We start from the raw sequence: 13,206 nt of genomic DNA, 5'->3' as shown, positions 1-13,206 counted from the left end.
GCATGCCAATCTAGGATGAACACAGCTTTTCTAAGGTAACTTTCTACGTTCCTTGAGATATATCTCCACATGTCTTCGTAGTCAGGCACAGAAAGCAATTATTTCTGGCCTCCCCTCTCCTTTAAAAGAATTCTTTTTTTTTTCCCTTCAGGGAATAAAATAATCATTGTGTGAAAACCAGATGATTCACAGGGTCACAAATTATGAGTCTGAAGTCTCCATATGAACAGCCAGGAGCCAAAAAAAATCGCCCAATGAGAGCAGTCCAAATCCCAGGGGAAATTACATAATGATTTTAATCGATTGAATTTTTTAAGTGGTTTCTCTCCTGGCATCTTGCCACCCTTGAGATTCTGCTGCACTCTCACCTCAGAGACCTCTGTGGTCTCTCTACTCAGGAGCTGTCCACAGAGTCCATAGACACAGACTCACCACTGGATTGTGACAGTTTCAAATACTTTTAAGGAGCATGAAAGGGTCACTTATCATTTGGGGGTGGGGCCTCTCAAATGGATGTTAAAACCAGTCAATCAGTAAACTACAGTTTTGTGGAAGTCTCTGTTTTTTGGTTTACTGTTTTCTGTCAGCTCCCTAGACAAATCTAAGTCAGGAGAAAGAGATTCATCAATTGTTGGTGTAATTGATAAACATGTTAAATCTGTTACAGTAATTGAAGTTAAAGGTTGAATTTCATCTCAGAAGTTTTTGTTCTGGCTTATGTAGTACCCAATGGCTAGAAAAACTATCATGTTTTATGAATTAGAGTTTCAGAATTAAAGTTTCTAAACACTAATACTTTTTAGCTGAACTGCCACCTAAATGTATTCATCACTAAAGAGCAAATTCTGTAAGTGGAATTCTGTTTAGAAGTTTTTATTTAAATTTAATGTTGGACCTTTTCAATTTAAAACTCTGTTGGCAGTGAAATCAGAGTGTGAGATATGCTTAAATCTACGCTTTGTAATAAATATAAAAATATAAAATGCATAGTTTCTATAATGGAAATGTGCTTCAAGTTCAGGATTTTTCTTTTACGAGTCTTTTTTTCTAAAGCACTTCTAAATCTTTCCTAAGGCATATTCTGATATGTATATTTGATTTTTAAAATGTTCATCTATGCCTTGCTTAAAATAGAATATAATGGAAAAACTATAACTGTATAACACCTAATCTTCAAAGGTAACTGTTGCTACCTCATGCCCTGACCCCTGATACAAGGATAAAATTCCCATTGAGTTGAACCACTCACGGTGATTGGTTCCTGAGAAGAGGCTTAGTCTCTATGGAGACCACACTGCAGTGGCTAAACCCTTCCCTTGCATTGAGACCTCTTTACCTGTGACATCATCCTTGGCGCTCACTGGGTTATTTAAAGAGGCTTGCAGTTCCTTAAGAGGAAAACTGTTGGCATTCTCTGGCAGTGTGTATATCTACCAGTGTTTATAATGTTGAGATTTTCTATACATGAGCACTCCTAGTCATTTGTTATAATGAAGAATCCAGGCACCTCTTAAATAAGAAATGGTACATAGTACATTTTAGAGTCCTGTGGGATCCACAGACTATGTGTTCTTACTTCTGAAAATGGCATTGTTTGTTCCTTTTCATTATTTATATTCATATGTTTCTCTGGCAAATATAAAAATCTTCAAGGTAAAAAAAATGCTTTCCAATCTAGAAAAAAAAAAAAAGAACTCCATTGTCTTGTTTACAAAATTAATGCATACCTCAGAATTTTACCTAGGATTACTAAATCATTTCAAATTGTACAGAATCAATTAGTGCATGGTACAGACCTGGTACCTAACACAGACTTCCAGATTGATGTTGTCAGTGGTTTACAGGGACAGTCATGTTTCTAGCTAGAGAAATATAATGGTTGAAAATTTCCCAGCTAGCACTTAGAAAGGTTTTGCAGGATTCATTAGCTTTAATGTTCCATTTAAATTGCTCAGTTAGCAAATATTTTATCGAGAGTCTGCAACTCCCAAGCTTCCTGATCACCTTTGGAAGTTTATCTAACTAAATAGGATTGGCATGCTCTCATTGCCTAAACAATCTCTTGAGTTTCTATAGAGAAGGAGAATGTTCAAATTGCTTGTAGCCAGTGTGTGATGGATGGGCTGAGCTGCATGTTAATCTTGACTTTTGATCCTTTGTGGATTAAACAAATTGCATGGCTACAAATGAATTTCACTCATGGCAATTTTGGAATTAAAATGAGTGTCTGTATTCATAAATCCTAATAGCATGAATAGCTCTGTTAGCTTATTTTTTATATTGTGTCTTATATGCTGTTGTGTGTAAAGACTTTTAAAACCCTTGCATTTTGAATCAATATTGCAGTTAGCAATGGTAGCATCTTTGAATTATGACCTCTTAAAATGACATTGAATCTCAAAGCAGAGACACAGGCATCGCCATCTTACCCTAACAATTAAAGAATTGAATTTAATTTGTGTTGACAGTTATCCAGTCATGTAGTAGAAAATTCTAATGACTATAACTGTTTCTTTGTTGGCATAATATAGTCTGCTTATAGTTTGTTCAAATATGTGGAATATTAATAGTAAATTGAGCTTTCTTTCTTTCTTTCTTTCTTTCTTTCTTTCTTTCTTTCTTTCTTTCTTTCTTTTTCTGCTAGAAGTAATGCTTTTAGACTTATTGTTAACTTACCTTGTGTTTCTGCTGTGATCAGCCTGCATTTGTCAGGCTTGAATGGCATCCATCAAAAACTCAAGACTTAACAAAAGCACAATGATTACCTAATTTTCTTTTAAAATACACAGCTTGTTCCAGGAACCGCCTATAATGTTTTATTTGATTAAAAGAGATAGGAAGGCAAAATGGCTTTGACTTCTGTCTAGGGTTTGACTATTACATATCCATTATTTAAGAGAGAAGCCTAACTGTCTTTCTTTTCAGATGGGGTGTATATTTACAACATGTCTTTACTAATAATTCACCTCAGCTACCTCCGGGGTATAGCTCACATGAGGACAGGGGTTCACTCTTTTCTCTGATGGGAAACACCTTGTAGGACTAGGCTTATGTTTCCCTGGTTCTTCTCCCAAATACCGGGGCTCACATTCTCCCCTGCTATCACAGGGAGGAAATCAATCTCAATCAATCAATCTCTCTCTCTCTCTCTCTCTTTTTCTCTCTCTCTCCTCACAAATGAGCCACAGATGTCCTTTTTCCCCCTTATCACAGAAAAATGAAGGATTGGAAGCATGTAACATGCTACTTGATTAGAGACACTCCCCTTTGGCCAAGGATAGATATTGTCATCATTACCCTTTCTTTCCCTATGTTGAATATGAATCTGCAGCGAAAGTGTCAAATATTGGCAGGCTTAGAGGACATAGCCAGCCAATGGCCTGTAAAGCAAAATGGTGAAGCAGTTAGACTTCAATTACTGTTCACAACAACAGCAACAATGGGTCCTGAAATGTGTCTCTAGTATTAGAAGGAGGTAGACATCCTGCCTGGAAGACTATAGGAATCCTAAACTTTCTAGGCGTTGAGGACAAAGGCTTACCCCTTCTCCCTCCTATGGGAGATAGTTACTTGCACAGCCCAGATTTCCTCAGGAAAGTTCAGAGATAGTTTTAAAAGAATTATTTACTCTTATTTTATGTTATGTTCATGCAAGTTTTGCTTGCTTGCTTGCATGTCTGTGTAACATGTGCATGTAGTGCCAATGGAGGCAAGAAGAAGGAGAAGTGGGGAGGAGGAAGAGGAGGAGAAGAAGAAGAGGAGGAGAAGAAGAAGAGGAGGAGAAAGAGGAGGAGGAGGAGGAGGAGGAGGAGAGGAGGAGGAGGAGGAGGAGGAGGAGGAGGAGAAGAAGAAGAAGAAGAAGAAGAAGAAGAAGAAGAAGAAGAAGAAGAAGAAGAAGAAGAAGAAGAAGAAGAAGAAAAAGAAGAAGAAGAAGAAGAAGAAGAAGAAGAAGAAGAAGAAGAAGAAGAAGAAGAAGAAGAAGAAGAAGAAGAAGAAGAAGAAGAAGAAGATGATCTTAACTGCTGAGATGAGCATCTCTTCAGCCCTTGGATTTTTTATTTTTTCTTTCATAGAAAGCAACAATTTTCAACCTGTGCACCTCTATACTCTTGAGAGTCAAATGACACTTTCACAGGGTTCACATATCAGATATCCTGTGTGTCAGATATTTATATTGTAATTCATAACAGAAGCAAAATTACAGTTATTAAGTAGCAATGAGAATAATTTTACAGCTGGGGTCACCACAGCATGTGGAAGGGTCACGGCATTTGGAAGGTTGAGAACCACTGATAGCCCGCCTATAATGTCTGTGTGAACAGTGGTCTCTTGGACCATTGCTGCTCTTCAGAGGGGCTCTACCCTGCTCTGCCATCAGCTTTGTCTTCTAGACTATACTCATTTTAATCTCTGAATTGTTTTTAGTGAAGATCACAAGAACAAGGGGTCATGAACATGATCTCAGTGAAAAATGGACCTGACAAAGCAGAGATCTAGAAAAGTCTTGGTAGTGCCAGTTCTCCGTAAGCCCACGACATCAGCTTCTTTGTCATGGGCTCCGATGCAAGGATAATGTTGAAGGGTTATTAGCACCCTAGGCTAACTTCTGTGCTCTTTACTGAACCCATGTAAGGCATCACTGTTGATCCCCGTTCTGAAGACTGCTGATGAATGACTAGCCTTTTCACTGATGCAAATGTACCTTCTTCCTACAGCTTTCAGCAAGGGTGTGCCAAGGTGTGCAGAAAATACTAATTCCCTCTAAGGACCCTTTTGGTCAGAATCAAACTGTATATTCAACACAACATATAGGCTCTCCTCTGTACTTATTATACAAAAGTCAAAAAATACATGGCATAGTTATAAAATGAAGTTTTCAGATTTTTTTTCTCATTTATAAAACTAAGACCTTCCTGAATGTTTTATTTTTTTTTTCCATTTTTTATTAGGTATTTAGCTCATTTACATTTCCAATGCTATACCAAAAGTCCCCCTTACCCACCCACCCCCACTCCCCTACCCACCCACTCCCCCCCTTTGGCCCTGGCGTTCCCCTGTACCGGGTCACACAAAGTCTGCGTGTCCAATGGGCCTCTCTTTCCAGTGATGGCCGACTAGGCCATCTTTTGATACATATGCAGCTAGAGTCAAGAGCTCAGGGGTACTGGTTAGTTCATAATGTTGTTCCACCTATAGGGTTGAAGATCCCTTTAGCTCCTTGGATACTTTCTCTAGCTCCTCCATTGGGAGCCCTGTGATCCATCCATTAGCTGACTGTGAGCATCCACTTCTGTGTTTGCTAGGCCCCGGCATAGTCTCACAAGAGACAGCTACATCTGGGTCCTTTCGATAAAATCTTGCTAGTATATGCAATGGTGTCAGCGTTTGGATGCTGATTATGGGGTGGATCCCTGGATATGGCAGTCTCTACATGGTCCATCCTTTCATCTCAGCTCCAAACTTTGTTTCTGTAACTCCTTCCATGGGTGTTTTGTTCCCACTTCTAAGGAGGGGCATAGTGTCCACACTTCAGTCTTCATTTTTCTTGAGTTTCATGTGTTTAGGAAATTGTATCTTATATTGTGGGTATCCTAGGTTTTGGGCTAGTATCCACTTATCAGTGAGTACATATTGTGTGAGTTCCTTTGTGATTGTGTTACCTCACTCAGGATGATGCTCTCCAGGTCCATCCATTTGGCTAGGAATTTCATAAATTCATTCTTTTTAATAGCTGAGTAGTACTCCATTGTGTAGATGTACCACATTTTCTGTATCCATTCCTCTGTTGAGGGGCATCTGGGTTCTTTCCAGTTTCTGGCTATTATAAATAAGGCTGCTATGAACATAGTGGAGCATGTGTCCTTCTTACCAGTTGGGGCTTCTTCTGGATATATGCCCAGGAGAGGTATTGCTGGATCCTCCGGTAGTACTATGTCCAATTTTCTGAGGAACCGCCAGACTGATTTCCAGAGTGGTTGTACAAGCCTGCAATCCCACCAACAATGGAGGAGTGTTCCTCTTTCTCCACATCCTCGCCAGCATCTGCTGTCACCTGAATTTTTGATCTTAGCCATTCTCACTGGTGTGAGGTGGAATCTCAGGGTTGTTTTGATTTGCATTTCCCTGATGATTAAGGATGTTGAACATTTTTTCAGGTGCTTCTCTGCCATTCGGTATTCCTCAGGTGAGAATTCTTTGTTCAGTTCTGAGCCCCATTTTTTAAGGGGGTTATTTGATTTTCTGAGGTCCACCTTCTTGAGTTCTTTATATATGTTGGATATTAGTCCCCTATCTGATTTAGGATAGGTAAAGATCCTTTCCCAGTCTGTTGGTGGTCTTTTTGTCTTATAGACAGTGTCTTTTGCCTTGCAGAAACTTTGGAGTTTCATTAGGTCCCATTTGTCAATTCTCGATCTTATAGCACAAGCCATTGCTGTTCTGTTCAGGAATTTTTCCCCTGTGCCCATATCTTCAAGGCTTTTCCCCACTTTCTCCTCTATAAGTTTCAGTGTCTCTGGTTTTATGTGAAGTTCCTTGATCCACTTAGATTTGACCTTAGTACAAGGAGATAAGTATGGATCGATTCGCATTCTTCTACATGATAACAACCAGTTGTGCCAGCACCAATTGTTGAAAATGCTGTCTTTCTTCCACTGGATGGTTTTGGCTCCCTTGTCGAAGATCAAGTGACCATAGGTGTGTGGGTTCATTTCTGGGTCTTCAATTCTATTCCATTGGTCCACTTGTCTGTCTCTATACCAGTACCATGCAGTTTTTATCACAATTGCTCTGTAGTAAAGCTTTAGGTCAGGCATGGTGATTCCACCAGAGGTTCTTTTATCCTTGAGAAGAGTTTTTGCTATCCTCGGTTTTTTGTTATTCCAGATGAATTTGCAAATTGCTCCTTCTAATTCGTTGAAGAATTGAGTTGGAATTTTAATGGGGATTGCATTGAATCTGTAGATTGCTTTTGGCAAGATAGCCATTTTTACAATGTTGGTCCTGCCAATCCATGAGCATGGGAGATCTTTCCATCTTCTGAGATCTTCTTTAATTTCTTTCTTCAGGGACTTGAAGTTTTTATCATACAGATCTTTCACTTCCTTCGTTAGAGTCACGCCGAGATATTTTATATTATTTGTGGCTATTGAGAAGGGTGTTGTTTCCCTAATTTCTTTCTCAGCCTGTTTATTCTTTGTGTAGAGAAAGGCCATTGACTTGTTTGAGTTAATTTTATATCCAGCTATTTCACCGAAGCTGTTTATCAGGTTTAGGAGTTCTCTGTTGGAATTTTTAGGGTCACTTATATATACTATCATATCATCTGCAAAAAGTGATATTTTGACTTCCTCTTTTCCAATTTGTATCCCCTTGATCTCCTTTTGTTGTCGAATTGCTCTGGCTAATACTTCAAGTACTATGTTGAAAAGGTAGGGAGAAAGTGGGCAGCCTTGTCTAGTCCCTGATTTTAGTGGGATTGCTTCCAGCTTCTCTCCATTTACTTTGATGTTGGCTACTGGTTTGCTGTAGATTGCTTTTATCATGTTTAGGTATTGGCCTTGAATTCCTGATCTTTCCAGAACTTTTATCATGAATGGGTGTTGGATCTTGTCAAATGCTTTTTCTGCATCTAACGAGATGATCATGTGGTTTTTGTCTTTGAGTTTGTTTATATAATGGATTACATTGATGGATTTTCGTATATTAAACCATCCCTGCATCCCTGGAATAAAACCTACTTGGTCAGGATGGATGATTGCTTTAATGTGTTCTTGGATTCGGTTAGCGAGAATTTTATTAAGGATTTTTGCATCGATGTTCATAAGAGAAATTGGTCTGAAGTTCTCTATCTTTGTTGGATCTTTCTGTGGTTTAGGTATCAGAGTAATAGTGGCTTCATAAAATGAGTTGGGTAGAATACCTTCTACTTCTATCTTGTGAAAAAGTTTGTGCAGAACTGGAGTTAGATCTTCTTTGAAGGTCTGATAGAACTCTGCACTAAACCCGTCTGGTCCTGGGCTTTTTTTGGCTGGGAGACTATTAATAACTGCTTCTATTTCTTTAGGGGATATGGGACTGTTTAGAAGGTCAACTTGATCCTGATTCAACTTTGGTACCTGGTATCTGTCCAGAAATTTGTCCATTTCGTCCAGGTTTTCCAGTTTTGTTGAGTATAGCCTTTTGTAGAAGGATCTGATGGTGTTTTGGATTTCTTTTTTTTTTTTTTTTTTTTTTTTTTTTTATTAGGTATTTAGCTCATTTACATTTCCAATGCTATACCAAAAGTCCCCCTTACCCACCCACCCCCACTCCCCTACCCACCCACTCCCCCCCTTTGGCCCTGGCGTTCCCCTGTACCGGGGCACACGAAGTCTGCGTGTCCAATGGGCCTCTCTTTCCAGTGATGGCCGACTAGGCCATCTTTTGATACATATGCAGCTAGAGTCAAAAGCTCAGGGGTACTGGTTAGTTCATAATGTTGTTCCACCTATAGGGTTGAAGATCCCTTTAGCTCCTTGGGTACTTTCTCTAGCTCCTCCATTGGGAGCCCTGCGATCCATCCATTAGCTGACTGTGAGCATCCACTTCTGTGTTTGCTAGGCCCCGGCATAGTCTCACAAGAGACAGCTACATCTGGGTCCTTTCAGTAAAATCTTGCTAGTGTATGCAATGGTGTCAGCATTTGGAAGCTGATTATGGGGTGGATCCCTGGATATGGCAGTCTCTACATGGTCCATTCTTTCATCTCAGCTCCATACTTTGTTTCTGTAACTCCTTCCATGGGTGTTTTGTTCCCACTTCTAAGGAGGGGCATAGTGTCCACACTTCAGTCTTCATTTTTCTTGAGTTTCATGTGTTTAGGAAATTGTATCTTATATCGTGGGTATCCTAGGTTTTGGGCTAGTATCCACTTATCAGTGAGTACATATTGTGTGAGTTCCTTTGTGATTGTGTTGCCTCACTCAGGATGATGCTCTCCAGGTCCATCCATTTGGCTAGGAATTTCATAAATTCATTCTTTTTAATAGCTGAGTAGTACTCCATTGTGTAGATGTACCACATTTTCTGTATCCATTCCTCTGTTGAGGGGCATCTGGGTTCTTTCCAGTTTCTGGCTATTATAAATAAGGCTGCTATGAACATAGTGGAGCATGTGTCCTTCTTACCAGTTGGGGCTTCTTCTGGATATATGCCCAGGAGAGGTATTGCTGGATCCTCCGGTAGTACTATGTCCAATTTTCTGAGGAACCGCCAGACTGATTTCCAGAGTGGTTGTACAAGCCTGCAATCCCACCAACAATGGAGGAGTGTTCCTCTTTCTCCACATCCTCGCCAGCATCTGCTGTCGCCTGAATTTTTGATCTTAGCCATTCTCACTGGTGTGAGGTGGAATCTCAGGGTTGTTTTGATTTGCATTTCCCTGATGATTAAGGATGTTGAACATTTTTTCAGGTGCTTCTCTGCCATTCGGTATTCCTCAGGTGAGAATTCTTTGTTCAGTTCTGAGCCCCATTTTTTAAGGGGGTTATTTGATTTTCTGAGGTCCACCTTCTTGAGTTCTTTATATATGTTGGATATTAGTCCCCTATCTGATTTAGGATAGGTAAAGATCCTTTCCCAGTCTGTTGGTGGTCTTTTTGTCTTATAGACAGTGTCTTTTGCCTTGCAGAAACTTTGGAGTTTCATTAGGTCCCATTTGTCAATTCTCGATCTTACAGCACAAGCCATTGCTGTTCTGTTCAGGAATTTTTCCCCTGTGCCCATATCTTCAAGGCTTTTCCCCACTTTCTCCTCTATAAGTTTGAGTGTCTCTGGTTTTATGTGAAGTTCCTTGATCCACTTAGATTTGACCTTAGTACAAGGAGATAAGTATGGATCGATTCGCATTCTTCTACATGATAACAACCAGTTGTGCCAGCACCAATTGTTGAAAATGCTGTCTTTCTTCCACTGGATGGTTTTGGCTCCCTTGTCGAAGATCAAGTGACCATAGGTGTGTGGGTTCATTTCTGGGTCTTCAATTCTATTCCATTGGTCCACTTGTCTGTCTCTATACCAGTACCATGCAGTTTTTATCACAATTGCTCTGTAGTAAAGCTTTAGGTCAGGCATGGTGATTCCACCAGAGGTTCTTTTATCCTTGAGAAGAGTTTTTGCTATTCTCGGTTTTTTGTTATTCCAGATGAATTTGCAAATTGCTCCTTCTAATTCCTTGAAGAATTGAGTTGGAATTTTAATGGGGATTGCATTGAATCTGTAGATTGCTTTTGGCAAGATAGCCATTTTTACAATGTTGGTCCTGCCAATCCATGAGCATGGGAGATCTTTCCATCTTCTGAGATCTTCTTTAATTTCTTTCTTCAGGGACTTGAAGTTTTTATCATACAGATCTTTCACTTCCTTCGTTAGAGTCACGCCGAGATATTTTATATTATTTGTGGCTATTGAGAAGGGTGTTGTTTCCCTAATTTCTTTCTCAGCCTGTTTATTCTTTGTGTAGAGAAAGGCCATTGACTTGTTTGAGTTAATTTTATATCCAGCTACTTCACCGAAGCTGTTTATCAGGTTTAGGAGTTCTCTGTTGGAATTTTTAGGGTCACTTATATATACTATCATATCATCTGTAAAAAGTGATATTTTGACTTCCTCTTTTCCAATTTGTATCCCCTTGATCTCCTTTTGTTGTCGAATTGCTCTGGCTAATACTTCAAGTACTATGTTGAAAAGGTAGGGAGAAAGTGGGCAGCCTTGTCTAGTCCCTGATTTTAGTGGGATTGCTTCCAGCTTCTCTCCATTTACTTTGATGTTGGCTACTGGTTTGCTGTAGATTGCTTTTATCATGTTTAGGTATTGGCCTTGAATTCCTGATCTTTCCAGAACTTTTATCATGAATGGGTGTTGGATCTTGTCAAATGCTTTTTCTGCATCTAACGAGATGATCATGTGGTTTTTGTCTTTGAGTTTGTTTATATAATGGATTACATTGATGGATTTTCGTATATTAAACCATCCCTGCATCCCTGGAATAAAACCTACTTGGTCAGGATGGATGATTGCTTTAATGTGTTCTTGGATTCGGTTAGCGAGAATTTTATTAAGAATTTTTGCATCGATGTTCATAAGAGAAATTGGTCTGAAGTTCTCTATCTTTGTTGGATCTTTCTGTGGTTTAGGTATCAGAGTAATAGTGGCTTCATAAAATGAGTTGGGTAGAATACCTTCTACTTCTATCTTGTGAAAAAGTTTGTGCAGAACTGGAGTTAGATCTTCTTTGAAGGTCTGATAGAACTCTGCACTAAACCCGTCTGGTCCTGGGCTTTTTTTGGCTGGGAGACTATTAATAACTGCTTCTATTTCTTTAGGGGATATGGGACTGTTTAGAAGGTCAACTTGATCCTGATTCAACTTTGGTACCTGGTATCTGTCCAGAAATTTGTCCATTTCGTCCAGGTTTTCCAGTTTTGTTGAGTATAGCCTTTTGTAGAAGGATCTGATGGTGTTTTGGATTTCTTCAGGATCTGTTGTTATGTCTCCCTTTTCATTTCTGATTTTGTTAATTAGGATTTTGTCCCTGTGCCCTTTAGTGAGTCTAGCTAAGGGTTTATCTATCTTGTTGATTTTCTCAAAGAACCAACTCCTCGTTTGGTTAATTCTTTGAATAGTTCTTCTTGTTTCCACTTGGTTGATTTCACCCCTGAGTTTGATTATTTCCTGCCGTCTACTCCTCTTGGGTGAATTTGCTTCCTTTTTTTCTAGAGCTTTTAGATGTGTTGTCAAGCTGCTAGTATGTGCTCTCTCCCATTTTTTCTTGAAGGCACTCATAGCTATGAGTTTCCCTCTTAGAAATGCTTTCATTGTGTCCCAAAGGTTTGGGTACGTTGTGGCTTCATTTTCATTAAACTCTAAAAAGTCTTTAATTTCTTTCTTTATTCCTTCCTTGACCAAGGTATCATTGAGAAGAGTGTTGTTCAGTTTCCATGTGAATGTTGGCTTTCTGTTATTTATTTTGTTATTGAAGATCAGCCTTAGTGCATGGTGATCTGATAGGATACATGGGACAATTTCAATATTTTTGAATCTGTTGAGGCCTGATTTGTGACCTATTATGTGGTCAATTTTGGAGAAGGTACCATGAGGTGCTGAGAAGAAGGTATATCCTTTTGTTTTAGGGTAAAATGTTCTGTAGATATCTGTCAGATCCATTTGTTTCATCACTTCTGTTAGTTTCAGTGTGTCCCTGTTTAGTTTCTGTTTCCATGATCTGTCCATTGGTGAAAGTGGTGTGTTGAAGTCTCCCACTATTATTGTGTGAGGCGCAATGTGTGCTTTGAGCTTTACTAAAGTTTCTTTAGTGAATGTGGCTGCTCTTGTATTTGGAGCATAGATATTCAGAATTGAGAGTTCCTCTTGGAGGATTTTACCTTTGATGAGAATGAAGTGTCCCTCCTTGTCTTTTTTGATGACTTTGGGTTGGAAGTCAATCTTATCAGATATTAGGATGGCTACTCCTGCTTGTTTCTTCATACCATTTGCTTGGAAAATTGTTTTCCAGCCTTTCATTCTGAGGTAGTGTCTATCTTTTTCTCTGAGATGAGTTTCCTGTAAGCAGCAAAATGTTGGGTCTTGTTTGTGTAGCCAGTTTGTTAGTCTATGTCTTTTTATTGGCGAGTTGAGACCATTGATGTTAAGAGATATTAAGGAAAAGTAATTGTTGCTTCCTGTTATTTTAGTTGTTAAAGGTGGCATTCTGTTCTTGTGGCTGTCTTCTTTTAGGTTTGTTGAGGGATTACCTTCTTGTTTTTTCTAGGGCGTTGTTCCCGTTCTTGTATTGGTTTTTTTCTGTTATTATCCTTTGAAGGGCTGGATTCGTGGAGAGATAATGGGTGAATTTAGTTTTGTCGTGGAATACTTTGGTTTCTCCATCTATGGTAATTGAGAGTTTGGCTGGGTATTGTAGCCTGGGCTGGAATTTGTGTTCTCTTAGTGTCTGTATAACATCTGTCCAGGCTCTTCTGGCTTTCATAGTCTCTGGTGAAAAATCTGGTGTAATTCTGATAGGCTTGCCTTTATATGTTACTTGACCTTTTTCCCTTACTGCTTTTAGTATTCTATCTTTATTTAGTGCATTTGATGTTCTGATTATTATGTGTCGGGAGGAATTTCTTTTCTGGTCCAGTCTATTTGGAGTTCTGTAGGCTTCTTGTA

At 39.2% G+C, this 13,206-nt stretch overlaps 1 protein-coding gene across 17 annotated transcripts in view; it reads left to right on the top strand.

Moving 5' to 3' along the window:
* Positions 1-13,206, top strand: part of Utrn (utrophin) — a 487,702-nt gene that overhangs the window by 468,933 nt on the left and 5,563 nt on the right. The window lies entirely within an intron of this gene.

The sequence above is a fragment of the Mus musculus genome, chromosome 10, assembly GCF_000001635.26.
Source record: "Mus musculus strain C57BL/6J chromosome 10, GRCm38.p6 C57BL/6J".
NCBI lineage: Eukaryota > Metazoa > Chordata > Mammalia > Rodentia > Muridae > Mus > Mus musculus.
Note: the sequence above shows the minus strand (reverse complement) of the source record. Positions and strands in the feature narration are given on the sequence as shown.